We start from the raw sequence: 20,433 nt of genomic DNA, 5'->3' as shown, positions 1-20,433 counted from the left end.
ATTTCTACAAATAAGAAAGTTAGTTACACAATTTCTATGAAAATGTGGTCCACCCTAATTTTCAATAAAACCAAACAAAGGGCTTAACTAATACAAACAACTTTGTAGAAGACCGTTTTTGTCTAATATTTCATTCTAAAGCTCAAAATGCATCTTTCCGCGTAAAACTGATTCCTGGACCACTGTGCAGTGTTACGATAGACGAGGATACGTTCGAGGTCGTCGACCAGTTCGTCTACCTTGGATCCTTACTGACGGCTCCGTGAAATATGGAGGCGCATCATCAGTGGCCTCCACAAGAAGCTGCGGTCAAAAAAGATTCACACCCGCACCAAATGTACCATGTACAAAACGCTCATAAGGCCGGTAGTTCTCTACGGGCATGAATCATGGGCGATGCTCGAGGAGGGCTTGCAAACACTTGGAGTCTTTGAACGTCGGGTGCTTAGGACGATCTTTAACGGTGTGCAGGAAAACGGTGTGTTGCGACGAAGGATGAACCATGAGCTCGCCTAACTCTACGGCGAACTCAGTATCCAGAAGATGGCCAACGTTGGAAGGATACGATGGGCAGGGCATGTTGCAAAAATGCCGGACAGCAACCCTACAAAGATGGTGTTCGCTTCGGATCCGGTTGGTACAAGAAGGCGCGGAGCGCAGCGTGCTTGGGGGGTTGGATCAAGTGCGTATCGATTTGGCGAGCGTGGGGCACAACCGAAGATGGAGCGATGCGGCCACGAACCGAGTATTGTGGCATGAAATTGTTTATTTTGTTTTGTCTGTATATCTGTTTAGATGTTAACTAAATAAATTAAATGAACACGCTTTATAAAATATATATGGAAAAGATGTGTTTGTGTTATTACATATTCTGTTATCACCTTATGTCACGTATTCAATGATAAAAAAATTGTTATCATTTGGTTATTATTGGTAACAGAATATCAAAATGATAACAGCGATAATGAAAGATATTAAAATATGATACATTCCAGTTATCCGACTTTGCTCTGGCACACTTTACCTTTCAATTGAACCACAGGGAGTATCAATTTAACACAGAAGAATATACAAAACAATCTTGCATTTTTAGGGAGTGACCCTAAACTTTTGCACGGTAGTATATATATTTCTGTCGATAGGATAAAATTAGTATTTCTTTGTGTATCTATGATAATGTAGAAAAATCTAAATTGATTGTTGTTATAGAAGCCAGGGAGGATTTTTAAGATCTAGTATACCGACGTCGGGAGTGCGAATAGGTCAAACAAGTATGTATCCAAGTTAATTGTTGGATAACTCTCGTAATTTCAGTTGAAATTGTAGGGTAGATGTACCAATAGTGGAGGTACTAAGCACTATTGAAGTTAATTTAGCCGCCTAAATTCAAGAAGCGCAATCAATGTACATGTTAATGCTGTAACGGAAAGTAACGACCCTTGACTTAATGAGAAAAATGATATCATCGCAGTAATCCACGGCATGTCAGTGAGAAATAATACCTCCACTTTTTTAATTTGTGTTACTATAGTTGCGGTATCCGTTGTTTTCTTATGGGATCTTCCACTATAGAAACACTTTACCGCAACTATTGGTACAAACAAGGACAGTTTTAGCAATTTTAGTGATATTTCATCAGTTTTAAAGCAATTTGAACGCTCGTTTCAAGTATTCCGTTTATCAACAAGCCAAGACGTCGGTTCTGTGGCTAATGTAATAAAATCAGTGAAAATGGCACTACCGCAACTATAGGAACACCCACAACTAAGGGAACACTTACCCTATCTCCAGTATGGAAATGCATACGTGGGTAATGCGATTACAAGTCTTGAAAAAATATTCGAAATTCGTTAGTTTTCCACTGATCTAGAAATGTATGAAAATTGACCCAGTCTAACTCCTCGTAGATGACAATGAGTCAAAGAAACTGGAATACGTTTGCAGCGGGAACAAACAGAGGAATCGTTCATGATTGATAGTGTGGGATGCAATACAAGATTTTCTACGTAATCAGTCCTCGGACATTTTGTTGCAGAAAACAACACACATTTTCGTTGAGCAAACTAACAGTATCGTGATACTAAAATCATCCAGTGCGAGTAGCGTTAGTGGAACGAGACGTAAAAATCGATCCTTAGTCATTTTAACAGGATTTTCGTCATATTTTCAACTGCTTCATCGATGAACTGATGATCAACACTGTCCAGTATCACATTTAAATCTAGAAAAGTGCTATATATGCAGAAAATGGTGGTAATGGAAATAAGATCGTGAAATTAGCTCTGGATTTTCACTCTGCACTTGCAGTGTAGAATCAATATGGTCGGCGTTAAGTCAGAGTGGACCAAGTGACATTTTTGATATTTCGAGAAAAATGGGTTTGAAGTCTAACGCTCTGTAATTTTTGAACTCGTTAAAATTTTCGTTCAATATTTCTACACGTCTTTATGTTACTTTCAAGCAACATAATGTGAAGTGATAATCATGAAAAATTATAATCCAAACCTCTGATAGAACGATTTTTTGATTGACTATAAGTACTTGGTCCACTCTGACTGAACTAAAGACCATCGTTCAGTGAGTTGGTTCTCTCTGACTGAACAATTTCTTGAAAAATAACAATCATTTAATGCTTGCATGGTCAAATTGAGTGCATATCTCTAAGATAAACAGATTTTCAAGACCCTTCGACATCAGTATCGTAAATTTCTAAATAATTAATATAGTAATTACCAAAATCAGTGGCATCACGATAGCTTGAAAATTAAGGTTTCGCAGGGTCAGGGCATTGAAGACCAGAAATTATTCAAATATGCGTTCAGTCAGAGTGGACCAAGTGAAAATCTTGAGTACCGGCCAAAATATGTTGGTCCAATAAGCGGGTCCTAGGACATGCCATACATACACCATAGAACTACCGTAAACTTCTATCGGACTCGGAAATTGACTCAAAAAATGCAGTAATCAATCATTTTATTGCTTTTCAACAGTTGGTCCGCTCTGTCTGCACAGAATTTGTTGCAATTTCTGACCACCCATCCGAATATGGTAAATGGTCAAAAATCAAAATCAAATGCATCGAATTAAGTAATATTTATAAATTTCTATGGATGGATAAGTAGAAGAATGATTCGATGTCGAAAAATCTGCCAAATCTCCTTAAATGTTTTTCATTTCCTCGCATTCCTCAGCGCGCTGATCATTTTCGCTGTTATGCTAATAAGCACTTGGTCCATTCTGACTGCACACTTTTATCGATATTTGTTGATCATCCAAAGTAAATTTATTGCATATCTCTCGCAGTTTACAGCATTTTTCAATTCTGATCAAAGTGTAACGGAGGTAAGGTAATTTTGCATCTAATGTGAGAATAATCCAATTTTCCCAAGTTTTGTACTTGGTCCCCTCTGACTTAACGGCGACCATATCGCATTGAAGCTGATGCAATATGTTTTCCAGAAGTGTTTGATATAATTATATTCTGACATAAACCCTCACCCCTTTTAAAAGTTTCTACATTATATTTCCTGTTACTTTATTTCATTCCGAACAATCAACTTTATTATCAGAAATCATAATCGCAACAGATTGGTTGAAATCTTTTTTGCCTCCATCTAACATCAACGTTACGAAATAAAACCCTTTTTTAATATGTTCGAACCCTCTGAGCCGAACCTCAATAAAGAGAATCTAAAAGTTGATTTGAGTACCGTAATCCGGGGTAACATTGATCAGTTTTTGGGATATTTCTTGAATGTTCCATATGAAAATGCGAATATCGCAAATTTTATATTTTTAAAACAAGTACTGGCACCCACCGCTCGTGACTATATACTGTATTTTGGTTTCAAAAGATTTAAACATGTTTAAATAAATGTTTTAAGTGATTTTTTTATTTAGCTGATATGGGGTAACATTGATCACCTATGTAAACAACGTTCGGTAATATTGGAAATGTCTTTGCTTACTAAAATCATGGCCGCTGAAGCCGAATATGAATACAAAACATTTACAAGTCATTTACTTTTTAAGTTATTTCAAAAATAAAATCACTTTGTACCACGCGAATGCCTAAAAGTAGGCAATTTCCTAAGGAAATTCTGCATTCTCAATAGTAGTTCGCAAATGTTGCTCTATTGAATAAACTTATGAAAGATTTGACAACGGAATCGTTTTCGGCGATGCCATTTTTAGTAATAATCGCATTTTCCTGGGTCATACCATTTGCAGAACTCGTGTGAGACATGAATGTTCGGTAGTGTCATCCATAATGATAAAAAACATTGATTCAAAATGTTGACAAATTTACGCATTTACGAAACGTAGTTTTCACAAAAACCTCAATTTTCATTAGCTTATGAATGTAAGAAAGAGAGACACCATGCATGCTTTGAAAATATTTCATCATTAAATGATGATTCGAACTTTTTACGAGAAGGATCATACCGATCAATGTTACCCCGCTGATCAATGTTACCCCGGATTACGGTACCTTGTAACTTTTAATTCCGCCCTAATTGCTAATCTTTGTCAGATACACATATTTCGACTACCACTTGTAGACTTCTTCAGTGTCAATTACTTATATCCACTCCGTTCATAAGCATTTGCAGCCGTTGTATACGGCTTATAGGCACAGGGTTCACAAGCCCTGTAACATAGCGTTATATACTGCTATACGGCTACTCTAAGGGCTTGAAGGTCACAGTTCCTAAAAGCATTAAAATAAGTTTTATAAAGCTAATTGGCACTGGCAAATGCTTTTGAATGCCTCATATACCGCTTATAACAATGCTTAGTTACCTAGGCTGTACTGTCCATATTCGCATGGTCGACGTAACTACCAGAACTATCATTGCTGGGAAAATGCGAAAATGTTCCCAGCTGCATTATTGGATCTTTCAACAATTATGGTTAAATAATCTGTGCATTTGCAAATAATCCAAAAGCTGACTGGGAGAGATTTTTTAATTAATTTCGTACTTTTGTCATCTGCAAACGCATATTTATCCGTCCAATCAGTGAGTTTGTTGAACGATTATATGCGTTTTGGATATATTGGCAGTTACGTCGACTATGCAAACGAAGGCAAATGTAAATGAAAAAGGCGGTATATATATGAAACGGGTATGGAAAAAATAAGATAAGCTGTGAAGTGTTAATAGGCCATTCAGTAAATGATAGTCATTACTGCTGAACGTTGCATACTCTCAGTTATCTTTTGCCACGTGGCTTATCATGCTTGAGCAAACAGTGATCTTCAGATACCGGCAGATGCTATCAAACTTTTTGCCTCTCAAGTCACTCTATACAAGACCAGCTGATGAGTCCATGACATTTTTTTTTCTAGCTAGGAATCATTTTATCTCTGCCTTCCAAACAACCTCTACTGTCATATATACTTCAAAAATAAACACATCACGATGGGGACCTACGCCGCTCCGTGTAAAAAAAACTGTCATCGCCCCCAACCTTAACATTCTTTTGACCGGCTAACTTTATCACCCACCCACATGGTAAACATCATTACATACACACAATCACAAAATCGCATCACACGACGATGGCAACATGCGCTATCAATGCCATCGACTGATCGATTTCTTTCTTCCTCTGCAGCTTTCCAACTCAATTAGCACCGGCACTACGTCACTGCAGTTCTCCAAAATCGTTCTCCGTCCGTTTTTTTACGGTTATTACGAAATTCACCTTCGATATAGATACTTTTTCCAAAATTAGCTCCCAACTTAGGCGGCGTACCGCGCGACGAGATTGATTTCTACGCCGCAAGATTCGGCAAATGATTAACGCGCGTCAGAACGATTGCGTCCAAATTTCGAGTATGTTACCACTCGACTGACTCCGGGCAATTCGACGACGACGAAAACTCGAAGCCATGCTCAAGTGCTACGATAGTGAGCTTGGGCCTAGTCATGGTCTGGTCTGGTCAGCAGACAGCAGTGGATGGATACGGAACGGCTTGGGCGATTGTTTGTACACAGATAGGAGCGGTTCATATTTTAGTTAATCTTTTCGCGTGTAAGCATTTGTTTTGGTTCGCTACGCTACTGCTTACGTATTGGTTGGAACAGCTTGCCGGTAGTGGGTTTAGTTTTGAAGCGTGATAAAGTAGGTCCTTGAAATGTACACCTTCTGGGTACGTTATTGCTTTCAATTCATTTATAACAGTATCATCAACAGTAAAATGTCGCTAAAAAAATACAGCAAAATATGGTTCCGAGGGATGTAGCCAATGATTTGACGAATGACGATGTATCTTTACCTTCGCTATTTACGTCTCTTCAATTACGGAATCCCTCGTTAGCTCACATACCTCGCAGTCACTATTTACAGTGAAATGCTGTTCTTACGATGAGCGTTTGTTGGGTGAAACATGTTTTTAATCACGCATAATGCTCAAGACCACTATTTTTGGATGGTACCAACGTTGCTTCCTAGGGCAGTCCATAAAGTACGTGGTCATGTTTTTCAGACCGCCCTTTCTCCTCGTGGTCTTCCGGGCAAACAATAGTTTTGAAATTTGTATAGATTGCCTCTCTCAAAAGATTATCACGTGGTTTATGAACGGCCCCTCAACTACTACTACTGTAAGAGGGTTAGACAGCCAGAAATAAGTTGCAGACGATCAGTATTTTGTTTATTATCCAATGGAACCTGTGAATGGAAAATCATTTGGAATGATTCACATAGTGATTGAATTCTACCTGAATATCTTATCAGGTATCAAAAGGCCGGCTCCAGAGGAACGTTCCCCGCCGATTGGGAGATTTGTGCCATCGCCATAAGTGAGCCTATTTCATCATCTACCCGATGGTAAAAAAGGGAAAGGAAAGATGGGAGGAATTAATCCCCCTCTTGAAGAGGAAAAATCGCATAGGCATGTAGCTTCATACCACAATGAGTTCAAACTGCGCCCTAAGCAGGGAACTGTAAAACGTATTAGCGTAAAGAGAGCCTATCGCTCGTTATAACAGCGAGTTAAGAATAACAGAATACAGCCCACCAATTGAAATAGGAAAAGCTAGAATAGTCGCAACGTTGAAAATAGCCTCTAACGCTGCAGGCTTGATAATACTCCTCAACATCATCAGAGTTCGGTGACATACTTTAGAGCGGTGGTAGGTCATTTGGCATAAAGTCGTTTGGCATAAAGCCGTTTGGCATAAAGTCGTTTGGCATAATGGTCATTTGGCATAATGGTTGTTTGGCATAATAGTCGATTGGCATAATGAGTCTGAAATCAAGAATTTCTTAAGATGAGATTCGTTTTTACGTTTCTATGGAATCCTTCTGATGACATCAGGCTTGTTGTGGAGTCAATAATTGACAATAATTGATACAAAATGTCACTTTATTCTACAATCATATGCTCTTGAATAAACTAAAGCATATTAGGAAAGTTATTGTCAATAATATTTTATAATTTATGCAGAAATTACCCTTCTTTCGAGTTCCGCTATTGGAATATATTTTTGCACTGAAGATTTTGATATATTTAGCACTAATTTACCCTTCTTTTAAACATTGGATTTTTTTTATATATGATGTTACCAAATTATAGGCATAAAAGCTGTTGATTTGAAATTGAAACAAATTTTACCTTCTTTTATACGTAGGCTGTTCTTTTAAGATTTCTTTATTTTTTAGATATTTTGTTGTTCCCAACTGACAAAATGGCGGCAATTGATAACATTGATCTGCTCAAGTTATCAGCGAAAAGAGAAATCGATAGCTGCAGTTACTTTGATGGGTTGTGCTACTTTTCCGTATTGTTGGTTCCGTGAATGACGTTACCCCGAACGCCAGTATCCCGAATACCAGTTCCCCGAATATCCCGCTTCAACAAAAAGTCCATTTCCCCGAAAAGTTTGTGGCACTCATACTTGTCGTAACTTTAAACAGTTCAGGGTGGTGAACGAACTGGCCATCTGATATGCACCCTTCTTTATTTAATTGGTGGTTCTTTTGAGTTTTACCGCCCTCAATATTTTTGCCAACATGTGTATAGCCAAGGATGACAGAATACCTGCTTCTTTTGATTGCTTATCAATCTTGCTCGTTCACCTTCCAGCCACTAAAGACTATTATAGCACCAATTTAAACTGCATCACTTTTCGGGGAAACGAGTCATTCTAGGAACTGGCATTCGGGGAACCGACATTCAGAGAAACGACATTCGTGGAAAAGTAGGACAAGAGCTATGATTCTGAACGCAATTTTTGATGTCTTTTTATTTTATTATGCCGAAATAGTTTTAAGCGTCCAATCTTCTTTTGATTTAATCATAAATTTTGCCTTCTTCGAAAAATAGGCTGTTCTTTATATTTATACTGTTTTAAATTTTATTATTTAGTCAAGCTAAATGTTCACCATTTATATTACTTTAGAACCTGTACATATTCAACATATTTTTTTGCAAACACAAGATCTCCTTTCAAGATATGCTGGAAAAAGTATTATTTCAATCACAAATTTTCCCTCCTTTCGATAATAGACAGTGTTTTTGATGTACACTTTCAAAATTAAAATTTTTATGGAATCGTTCAAAAGTTTTGCCACATATATTTTCATTCAAAATTGTGTTGTTCATTTGAGTTATGTTGTGAGAAGATATTTAGTGTTAAAGCCCTAAACATTTTAAACGAAAAATAATCTGCTCTCGTATATAGGCTATTTTTGCATTATGCTGCAATAAAAGATCTTTGGATAAGTGCTTTTAATATTTTGCAAATAAATTTTTACTTCTACCAAGTAATTTTCAACAAGTGTTACGTACAAACTGAGACAAACCTTGATCTGCAGCAAAGTATGTGTGTTCACATTATTAATAACTGCGAACTTTCTTTGCCAATTTACTATTTTCAAATATGTATATCGCAACAACTCAACGATACTTTATGTTCTGGGATATGGAGAAAATTATTATTCCGAAAAGATCTTCCACCAGACCCGTCACGAGTTTTATTTAGCTATGCTCTCTAATGTCACTACAATTTTTGACATTCATAGCTTGGATTATCTCTGAACGACCACCACGCTTATTGAGAAACTACGAAAAAATTTTGCTATGGGCTCAACTCAATCATTATGCCAAACGGCCAGTATGCCAAACGACCATTATGCCAAACAGTTTTATGCCAAACGACCTTATGTCAAACGGGGTACAATCCTTTAGAGCAGCGTGCTGCCTTTGCCTCTTTGCGAGGGAGCGAAACAATGCTAAGCAGAAAGGCAACGAAAATTGAGGGAGGAAGAGGCAGCACAAAACACATCAGAGTAAAATTTCATCAAAAAAGAATGCTCTCACAACTCACGAGGACTGCCTTGTTCGTGCGGGATTCTCAAGAGTTCTTTTGAAGCGTGAGTAAAGGTGAGCATCGCAACAAGGGAGGAAGAGTACCAGAAAAAATCCTCATATTTTTTCTTTGCACTCTTACTCCAATCGCTTAAGGATCTGTGTTAAAAAATTTGAGTTCATTTTTTTCTCCTAAGAAAAACGGCAAAATCGCCTCCTCTTTGCATCGCAGAAGTGTTTCTATCAAGCCTACGTGGAAGTCGTAGAGAACGCACCAGCAATCAAGCAATGGCCCAATTTGGATTGAATTGTTCTCACTTCGCCCTTTTGCCACCACACAAGACATCCATATGCCTAATATATCCATAATATTGGTCGAACAACTGTTGTGTAAATTCATTTGATATACTTGAGTTTGGGGCCCAGGTTTTCAAAGGTTCGCTGGTTATCAAAGGTTCGCTGGCATTGACCAAAAGCCATGCAAGCTTTTCTGACTCCGACATACTTTACTTGATCAGTCACTTTAATCTCAGAGCTAAAAAGACGTAAAGGTCGAATTCCATCGCGGTATCGTCTTTCGATTTAGAGATCAAAAGTTTTTCTCGCGGTTAACCTAAAGGCCATATTGGCGACACCAACTCTAGACTACCTGAGGAGCACTTTGCATTTATGCACAATGTGCTTTGCGAACACCGCTAGCGCATGACGGCTCACCATAGTAGCATGTCCGAAAGAACTTGAAACTATTGAGAACCAGAGCTACAGGTCCAAAGCCCTGATAAAGGTGGATGGTTGTGATGGCTATGACCGTGGTCATCATGTAAAGAACAAACGGACAATGCTGTATCGTGTATCGAGGAGGCAGCCCCTCTAGCACGATGTAGGTAGCGCTACTCTGGTTAGGTGGCCTATCGAAGACTCTTCACCAACCAAGAGCATGAGCATGATTGACCGCCCGCAGTTGCTACTCCGTTATTGCAAGAACAGCTGTACTTACACAGGGAACCAACAGACATTACTCGGGATCAGTAGCATCTTCAATGTGTAAGTACTGGTGCTCTCATTATTACAACAAACAATACCGGCGCCGGCTGCGTCCGAATGCAGGTCAGTTTGAGGATGGGAGGGAAATGTTGACGTGTAACTTGCTTTATAGAAGCCGAGGAGTCCTCTGCACTTCCACAAGAAAACACTGGGATTTTGGATATGGGAAAGGATTCGTTTTGGTAAACGATAAAGATATAATTTGAAATGAATACGAAAGCATTTACACGGATGATCGATACCGATAGTGCGATTACTACGCAAACCAACCATAATTGATCTGGATTCCGTCGCTCGCCCACAAAGGAGCAAGCAACAGATTCAACGGACCAAATACTACTGACGCGGTTCGTTCTTCACCCGCTCACTTCGTTTTTTTCACCAGCGCAACGCGAGCCGGACACAATTGATCCGGATTCCGTCGCTCGCCCACAAAGGAGCAAGCAACAGATTCAACGGACCAAACACTACTGACGCGTTTCGTTTTTCACCCACTCACTTCGTTTTTTCACCAGCGCAACGCGAGCCGGACACAATTGATCCGGATTCCGTCGCTCGCCCACAAAGGAGCAAGCAACAGATTCAACGGACCAAACACTACTGACGCGTTTCGTTTTTCACCCGCTCACTTCGTTTTTTTTCACCAGCGCATCGCGAGCCAGACACAATTGATCCGGATTCCGTCGCTCGCCCACGAAGGAGCAAGTAAAAGATTCAACGGACCAAATACTACTGACGCGGTTCGTTCTTCACCCGCTCACTTCGTTTTTTTCACCAGCGCAACGCGAGCCGGACACAATTGATCCGGATTCCGTCGCTCGCCCACAAAGGAGCAAGCAACAGATTCAACGGACCAAACACTACTGACGCGTTTCGTTTTTCACCCACTCACTTCGTTTTTTCACCAGCGCAACGCGAGCCGGACACAATTGATCCGGATTCCGTCGCTCGCCCACAAAGGAGCAAGCAACAGATTCAACGGACCAAACACTACTGACGCGTTTCGTTTTTCACCCGCTCACTTCGTTTTTTTTCACCAGCGCATCGCGAGCCAGACACAATTGATCCGGATTCCGTCGCTCGCCCACGAAGGAGCAAGTAAAAGATTCAACGGACCAAATACTACTGACGCGGTTCGTTCTTCACCCGCTCACTTCGTTTTTTTCACCAGCGCAACGCGAGCCGGACACAATTGATCCGGATTCCGTCGCTCGCCCACGAAGGAGCAAGTAACAGATTCAATGGACCAAATACTACTGACGCGTTTCGTTTTTCACCAGCTCACTTCGTTTTTTACACCAGCGCAACGCGAGCCGGACACAATTGATCCGGATTCCGTCGCTCGCCCACGAAGGAGCAAGTAACAGATTCAATGGACCAAACACTACTGACGCGTTTCGTTTTTCACCAGCTCACTTCGTTTTTTACACCAGCGCAACGCGAGCTGGACACAATTGATCCGGATTCCGTCGCTCGCCCACAAAGGAGCAAGCAACAGATTCAACGGACCAAACACTACTGACGCGTTTCGTTTTTCACCCGCTCACTTCTTTTTTTTTCACCAGCGCATCGCGAGCCGGACACAATTGATCCGGATTCCGTCGCTCGCCCACAAAAGGAGCAAGCAACAGATTCAACGGACCAAATACTACTGACGCGGTTCGTTCTTCACCCGCTCACTTCGTTTTTTTTCACCAGCGCAACGCGAGCCGGACACAATTGATCCGGATTCCGTCGCTCGCCCACAAAGGAGCAAGCAACAGATTCAACGGACCAAACACTACTCGAAGACTCTTCACCAACCAAGAAAGGCAAAAGTAGAGCAAACGGATTGATTTTACGGCAACAGACCCGACAACGATTGGAAAGTTGGATCTTGGAACGTGAGAACTTTGAATGAACCCGCGCGTGTTGGGCTCCTGGCTCGGGAACTGCGGAATGTCGGCGTGAACGTGGCAGCTATCCAGGAAATACGCTGGCGTAGAACCGGAGAACAGTGGACCCCATCGATATCACTTCATTCAAGTACCACATCTACTACAGCGGTGGCGACAGAGCAGAACGTGGAGTTGGCTTCATAGTGATTGGGAAGCAGATAAAGCGAATTATTCGGTGGAAACCGGTAAGCGACCGAATCTGTGTGTTGAGAATAAAAGGCATGTTTGTCTACTACAGTCTGATCAGCACATATGCGCCAACGAACGATAAGCCCGATAACATGAAGGATGAGTTCTATGAGAGCCTGGATAAGGCCTACGGAGAGTGTCCAAAACAAGACGTCAAGATAGTTATCGGCGACGCAAATGCGCAGATCGGGAAAGAAGATTTCTTCCGACCCGTCATTGGAATGGAAAGCCTTCATTCCGTTACCAATGATAATGGACTGCGACTAGTAACCTTCGCTGCTGCTAGAGGAATGGTAATCAGCAGTACCTACTTAGCACGAAACAATATCCGCAAACACACCTGGCGGCACCCGAGTGGCGATGCCTGCTCCCAAAAAGACCACGTGCTGGTTGATGGGCGACATTTCTCAGATGTCATGGATGTCAGGACCTTCCGAGGCCCTAATATCGACTCGGATCATTATCTCGTTGTAGCTAAAATTCGGGCGCGGTTATCCAGCGTCGTTCCACAACAAACAGAACGCTGCGCTCCAATATACAACGCTTGTCAACTGATGGGGTAGCTGCACAGTACCGCCAGCTACTAGATGAGCAGTTGGGAAGAATCAACGTTGATGGAGACGTCGACAGCCTGTGGGACCCTATCCACGAAGCTGTGACAACAACGGCGCGGGAAATAGAAATATTAGTAGTAGAACGCTAGAAGCGCTGTTCTCACAAAACTGATTTTAATTATTATTACCTTAAATTATGTTTTTTTATTGTTTGTTCAATACCATGTCGTTGTTTTGATTTTTATAATTAATTTGACACTTTGATGGCCGGTACTCACGCTGTCAGTTCGTGGCAAAATAGATGTTGGTAACACGAACAGCAGCGACATTAGCATTCTTAGGTTAATGCTTCTACTGCGCGGGAAGTAATTGGCATTGATCAACGACGAAGACGAAACGACTGGTTCGATGAAGATTGCCATCAGAGAGTGACAGACATGAAGAATGTCGTCAGAAGCCGTATGCTTGTGGCTGGTACCCGACAGAACAGAGACCGGTACAGGGCAGCGTATTTATCTAAGGCAGGGTATGAAAGTTGGCTGATATAATCAAATTATGCATTTTTAACAGAAAAAAAACTCAAAAACTAGATGTGCTACGATTTTTAAAAAACATTAATGGATTCAGCTACCCTTAATAAAGTAAATAGCGGTATTTTGATGTTTGAAACAAAAACGTGTTCCGCAGCTACAGATGAATCTGTATAATGCCTTCCACGACCAGGGTTGTCACATAATAACCCTGGTCGTGGAAGGCAATGATAATATTTACAATAATGGTGCAGAATTTGTGAGGCAGTTTCAATTTAAAAGTATTTCTAGAGACAGCTCAATCGATATTTTTCATTTGTTATTTTCACAAAAAATATAATGGGTCATTATTCCATCGACGGCAAGCCTACACCAAAAACAAAACATCAACACAGTGTTGACAGCGAGGGAATCGTTATGGTCATTAAAAGCAGAGAAATTTTCACGCGCTTCCGCTTCCCGAAGTTGACACCTGTCGCTGACAGCTGACGAATCATCCCCCTGGGCCATACATAATTTATGGCTCACCCCGAAAACCGAGGTGTAAATTTCTCACTCAACCCGGTGTAATTAAAGCCCTCGGAATGATAACAGAAGTGCCACCCACAGATTGCCATCGCGGCGGAATCAAGCCTCCCGAGGGTCACAGCATAGCGCATTGAAATTGCAAAAATCGACAGAGACGGAGGGAAAACAATTTCCGCTGCCACAATGGCTTGATGTTTCTGGTTTTGGCTGGTGCAGGAACTTTAGGGTGCGATTTATTATTCGGTAATGCGCAAAACCGAATATTCGTGTGCTCCCCTGAGTTCAATCCAAGTCTCGCATAACTTGTGAACTCGCCCTAAAAGCCCTAAAAGTGTGTAGCTCCTTGTTTCTAAGCAAATAAATAGACCAGGATGAAAACTATCACCACTGGCAGATAGAGGAGAATCTTCTCTTCATCGTAGCATTGTTGAATAACGTGTAAATCCATTCGTTTGCTCGGTAATAACCAGCTACACACTCGGTAACCAATGGCTTTTAGGGCGAGATCACAAGTTATGCGAGAAGTCATATTATGAAAATACACCTTTAAGTCGTTTAGGCCAATTTAGGCCAATATTTTTTTCTTAAACTTTTAGGCTGCACTTTTTATGTGACTTGAATTCAGAAGATCACAAACATTTTTGGTTTTGAGAACTCTCAAAAAATAAGTCACACCCTATGGGTCATCCACTACTACGTAGTTAAATGAATATAAAAAAGGAAAAAAAGTGATAACGAAAAATGGCGAGGATTATCCCAGAAGAAAAAAAAAGTTGACACTTGACCTCAATTTATGCGAGAAATACAATTGCGACAGAGCTTGGCCGATAGAAATGTGTTCGTTTTTTATGTAATACCGACAACGAGAAAAGCACAGTCGGAGTGCTCATTCAGGTACCCGGTCAGTTTGTCCCGGGAGAGACCTTTATACTCATTTATGCAAGCCGTTAATGAGCGAAGGGTCAGTTCTGTTAGAAGATAGCGTTATTCATGATTATTATGGTTTTACATCTCAGCTGATATGGCAGGAGTACAGTTCTCAGTATTTTTTTTTATCTGTGTCGGCACTGGTTTTTTTTTTGTTTCGAAGTAAAAGCTCATCTATTCGGCAAATTCATGCCGATAAAGGATAGTTCCGAATCAAATATTTTCTTGACACAGAATAGTTTAAAAATACTGAAACCCTCACCGATTAGTTAATACCTAACGGATTCCAACAATTTTTTGACAGTTTTCTCGTACACATATCTAATTATTAAAAATGGCTGGAAGTATTCCGGTGGGTCCTGGGTAAGATCAAATAAAAAAAGCTATTTTTTGGGACACGCCAAGTTATCTTTGTTTATTTGCAATAACAATCATTTCAATTTGCATAAATCATCAAGACCTGATATTCAACATTATAAATGAGGAGGTTTGCAACATTTAGATTGTACCGGATGTGGCCACTCGGCCGTAATACCCTGAAGAACTGGCTATAGTTTTGATGGATACTAAACCGTTTTAATTCTCGAAAATAAGATTTGAAACATAACGAGTAGTTAACAAAAAAAAAACGTTCGCTTAAGCTTGGCACTGATGTTTAGATTCAAATTGATTGCTTTATAAAATTAATTTGAGGTGTCCCGTGGAACTTTAAAATTATCATCTTTAGGATCAATCGAACGCCATCAAATTATTCAATTCAAACGTTTCTTAAAACATTAACACATAAACGTTTTTCTTAAAATTCTTTGGTATAGTGACAACATTATAGCCGATTCTGGAAACTATCTGTAACCGTGGGCTTCGTGGCCGTGCGGTTAGTGTTACCAAGCATTCAGCCGCATCGAGTCAAGGGGTGTGGGTTCGATTCCCGCTTCAGTCCGGAAAACTTTTCGTCAGGACGGTTTTTCGACTGTGCCACTGGGCGTTGCATACTAGTCCGTTGTCTAGTGTGGTGCTTCCTTCAAAGGGCAAATCGTCCACTGGAAGCATTAACGTGTCGGTGTCTAACCTATAATTTATCTACTATCAGAGGCACAAACGACAGTAACCTTTTCACCTGACCTGACCCAATGACTCATCCGAATAATTCCTTTGGCCACTTTTTAAAACCAGATTTGCGTACTTACTTACTTGATACTTGATGGGCTACAATCCGCTACGTTGAATCTACGCCGAATGGATAATTCTTCTCCACTGGGCTCGGTCCTGAGCCAATCGCTTCCAGTCGCCCTGAACGTTAAGTGCCCTTAAGTCCTCTTCAACTGCAAAAAGCCAACGTGTGCGCGGCCTACCACGAAGCCGACGGCCTCGACCGGGTTATCTACTGAATATTATTTTTGCTTGTCGTTCCGGCATTCGTACCACGTGACCAGCCCAACGCAGCCTGCCGTGTTTTATGAGCTTGATAATATCCACTTCTTTATATACTTGGTACAACTCATGATTCATGCGACGCCGCCAGATGCCATTTTCTTGTTTACCGCCGAGTATTGTTCGCAGCACTTTACGCTCAAAAACTTCAAACGCTTTCCGGTCGACCTCTTTTAACGTCCAGGATTCATGGCAACCGGAAGGATAAGAGTCTTATATAGCGCGAATTTTGTTTTCGCCTGCAGGCTACGGGACTTAAGCTGGTTACGGAGCCCGTAAAAAGCCCTATTTGCAGCTGCAAGACGCCTTTTCACCTCGCGGGTAACATCATTATCGCAAGTCACTAAAGTACCAAGATACACAAATTCTTCCACTACTTCAAATTTTTCACCACCTGGCACCACTTCACTACCAACGTCACGATTGGAACCACGCTGTCTACCAGCGATCATGTATTTTGTTTTGCTGGTGTTGACGGTAAGTCCAATCCTCGCTGTCTCCCTTTGAAAAGGCACGAATGCCTCTTCTACGGCTCGACGATCAATTCCGATTATATCGATATCGTCCGCAAAACCCAGGAGCATATGCGACCGGGTGACGATGGTACCGCTTCTTTGCACGCCCGCTCTCCTTATAGCTCCTTCGAGAGCAATGTTGAACAAAAGGTTCGAAAGCGAATCTCCTTGCTTCAATCCATCTAAAGTTACGAAGGAGGTTGAAGTCTCATCCGCAACCCGCACACTTGATTTCGATCCATCCAACGTTGCACGAATCAGTCTAATCAGTTTCGTCGGAAAACCGTGTTCTACCATCATCTGCCATAACTCATTTCTCTTTACTGAATCGTACGCCGCCTTGAAATCAATGAACAGATGATGAGTCTGCAAGTTGTATTCCTGGAACTTATCAAGGATTTGTCGCAAGGTAAACATTTGATCCGTCGTTGATCGGCCCTCACGAAAACCAGCTTGGTATTCGCCGACGAAGGACTCCTCCAGCGGTCTCAATCTGTTGAACAAAACACGCGACATTATTTTGTACGCCGAATTGAGGAGCGTTATTCCTCGGTAATTGGCGCACTCCAATCTGTGGCCCTTCTTATACAGAGGGCTGATGAGGCCCTCCAGCCAGCTATCAGGCAATTCTTCTTCCTCCCATATCCTTAACAGAGTACGCTGCAGTATTTCGTATAGCTGCTCACTACCGTGCTTGAAAAGTTCGGCCGGGAGCTCGTCTTTTCCAGCAGCCTTACAGTTCTTCAACCCCTTAATCGCTCTTCTTACCTCATCTAGCGTCGGGGACTCCACAGATTTGCGTACATATACTTCAAAAATAATATAAATATATTAAGTATAGGGTGTCTCAGAGAGTATGGGGTCGACTTTGATAACGAGAATCACATTTATAAATATTTTTCATTTTTTGTATTTTTTGGGGCATTTTAATGCTGCCTGTGAAAATTTTGTGTGATTATATATGAAATCTTTGACTTAAGAAAATCAATTCTTATCGAGCCAGCACAGACTTTACTTTTATGTTTTGTTGAAACTTAACTAGTAAAGAATGTTTTATTCAAAATCTTTCGATGTGGTGAGTACATCTTAGATATGTCCCACACAAAATATTGTTTCAAATTTTATTTCGTTTTGCGTGAAAACATTTGACAAAATGGAAAAATACTAAAAAATTACTAGTTTTTTCTCCACATAAGATAACTACACGAAATCACAGCTTTCCAGGTTTTTTCAATATAAATAAAAATAATTCATTTCAAATTTACTTATGTCGAATATCTATAGTATTATTAGTACATATTTTAAGTAGATGAAAAACCAAATTTAAAGTTTCTACAAAAGAGGGAGAGTCTGCATTCCATAGGGGTCATCCAAAAATGACGTTCATCAATTGGGGGAGGGGGGGGGGTCTACGAAAGTGTGACAGTGCATGTATAAGGTGTTGAAAAAAGCGTGACAGAGGGGGGAGGGGGGTCTAGAAATCCCGAAAAACGATGGACGTCATATTTGGCTCTTCCCATACCACATACGACATAAGATTAGGGAATTATGACTAAACCCTAAATAAATAATGTGTTTAAATTTAAAACGTGTGCATTCGATGGTTTTATTCAAGTCGAGTCTAGTATACGACACTGAAGACGGTGTTACAGTTGAGGTCGAAATACGAGTATCTGTCAAAGAAAACAAACTCTAGAATAATTAAATGGTTTAGTACTAAATTCGGTTTTTCATCTACTTATAGGTATAACACTAAACAGCTCGAAGATTAATTATAAAAAAAATCAATTTTTACATGTTTTATCGGATATACAAGGACTTGATTTTAACCCTTTGAAAAATCGACCACAGCTTGAATTGGATTTTAAGTTTCTATTCAAATTTCATTCCCAAAAATATAGCACCATCAACAAACAGGTAGTGAAAAAAAAACGCTGAAAATTCAAAATCTGCTCTTGATAAATGCAAGAATAAAATGAGTGAAAATCAGATTTGTATCTGAACAAGTCTCGAAATGGCAGTATGTTAAAGTCGTGTGTCATACTTCCTGGGACACCTTATATTCGCTGAGTGGTCTGAGTTTTAGTTTATTTTCTTTCACTCAGGTTGAAAATATCTTTTACATCGTAAAATTTAAATCAATTCAAACGGTCTCAGCTATATTCAGTTGGAAACTTCTCCTAGTTGTGAATATCAAAACGGTTACTAATAAATACTTCCAGGATGTTCTGGAGCTGATTCTGACGCATAGTATGGTTTGTTCTGATAAATTTTTAGTATCCAACTGATGCCCCAGGAAACAGTTCAAGGGAATCCGGAACCGGCCAAAATGGTTCCAAATGAGCTGAAAGAGTCGGAATACTTAAATGATTATGGAAATGTCTCAATTGACCTTCGGACAGACCCCACAGGGCATCCGTACAAATCCGGAACCGACAATCCTACTTGGTTTCCCAGAACAGGCCATGAAACTTAAATAGAGTCAACATTTTATTGAAATATACTGAAAATAATGGAAATTAGAGCCAAAAGATCACGAAAAATTGTGCTTAAAAATATATCAAGGACGCAAAAGTTAATTAAGTGTTATTGATCTGACAATAATTCAGTAGTGAAGATTTTTTGGTGAAGAATACATCAGAAGAAAAACTGACAGTAATTAAACAAAATAATCAATGCACAAAATGTAAGAAATTCGAAACAAAATCACTGAGAAAATACCTGAATGATTATCTGAAACGACACCTAAATATTTTCCTTAGGATTTAATGAATGAATTCTGGATTTAATTTCTTTCAATCTTGGAAAAATAACAAACCAGACTTCTACTTCCCTCTAGATTATTTCTAAGATGATAACATATTTCATATTTGAAGGTATGAACATATCTGAGGAATCTCTAATATATGAAAAAATGAGATCGTCAAACCAATCCAATTTTAACTTTGACCATACAAAACTTGAAGTTTAAGCCATGATAGGGACGTTTAAAGTCAGAAATTGATCCACAAGTGTTCGAAAGTCGGATAGAGTATAACTAAATTATATTGAAGTATATAGTTACTTCTGCACACTTAGTTTTAATTCGCTAGCTCGGTTGTGCAAATCTCGGTTTATAAATTTTAACTGAGGTTCAGCTAACATATTCATTCACGGCATTTATTTTCTGAGGTCTCGTGAAGATTGTTTCCGACCACTCGGCTGTGAAAATCTCGATTAATTGAATTTTGCAGTTCTAGAACGGAGTAGTGTTTGGTCCTTTGATTCTATTGGATCAGTGATCGACTCATTAACTAAAGGCTACCTCAGATCCTTGCCTCATCCCACTAACCCAATATACTTTCTATAACAACTGTAGATGGGGATTCGAGTGTCGTAATCGGTTACGACAATTCCACAATAGCAACCTACTTCGGTTGGTCAAAACCTCTATCGCTTTTGAGATGCGTCTTAGAGGTATAA

At 40.1% G+C, this 20,433-nt stretch overlaps 1 protein-coding gene across 19 annotated transcripts in view; it reads right to left on the bottom strand.

Annotated features, from left to right (window-relative positions):
• LOC5577794 (transient receptor potential cation channel trpm) overlaps nt 1-20,433 on the bottom strand; it is a 384,986-nt gene that overhangs the window by 164,735 nt on the left and 199,818 nt on the right. For 6 of the 19 annotated variants that reach the window (XM_021843241.1, XM_021843242.1, XM_021843245.1 and 3 more), the window contains exon 1: nt 5,535-5,873. The exons of the other annotated variants lie outside the window; for them this stretch is intronic. The gene's annotated coding sequence lies outside the window, so the exon portion shown is untranslated. Of the gene's footprint in view, nt 1-5,534; nt 5,874-20,433 lie in introns of those variants that run through there. 19 annotated transcript variants of the gene reach the window in all.

Source organism: Aedes aegypti, chromosome 2 (genome assembly GCF_002204515.2).
Source record: "Aedes aegypti strain LVP_AGWG chromosome 2, AaegL5.0 Primary Assembly, whole genome shotgun sequence".
Classification (NCBI taxonomy): domain Eukaryota; kingdom Metazoa; phylum Arthropoda; class Insecta; order Diptera; family Culicidae; genus Aedes; species Aedes aegypti.
The sequence above is the reverse complement of the archived record's forward strand: the minus strand, read 5'-3'. Positions and strand labels throughout refer to the sequence as shown.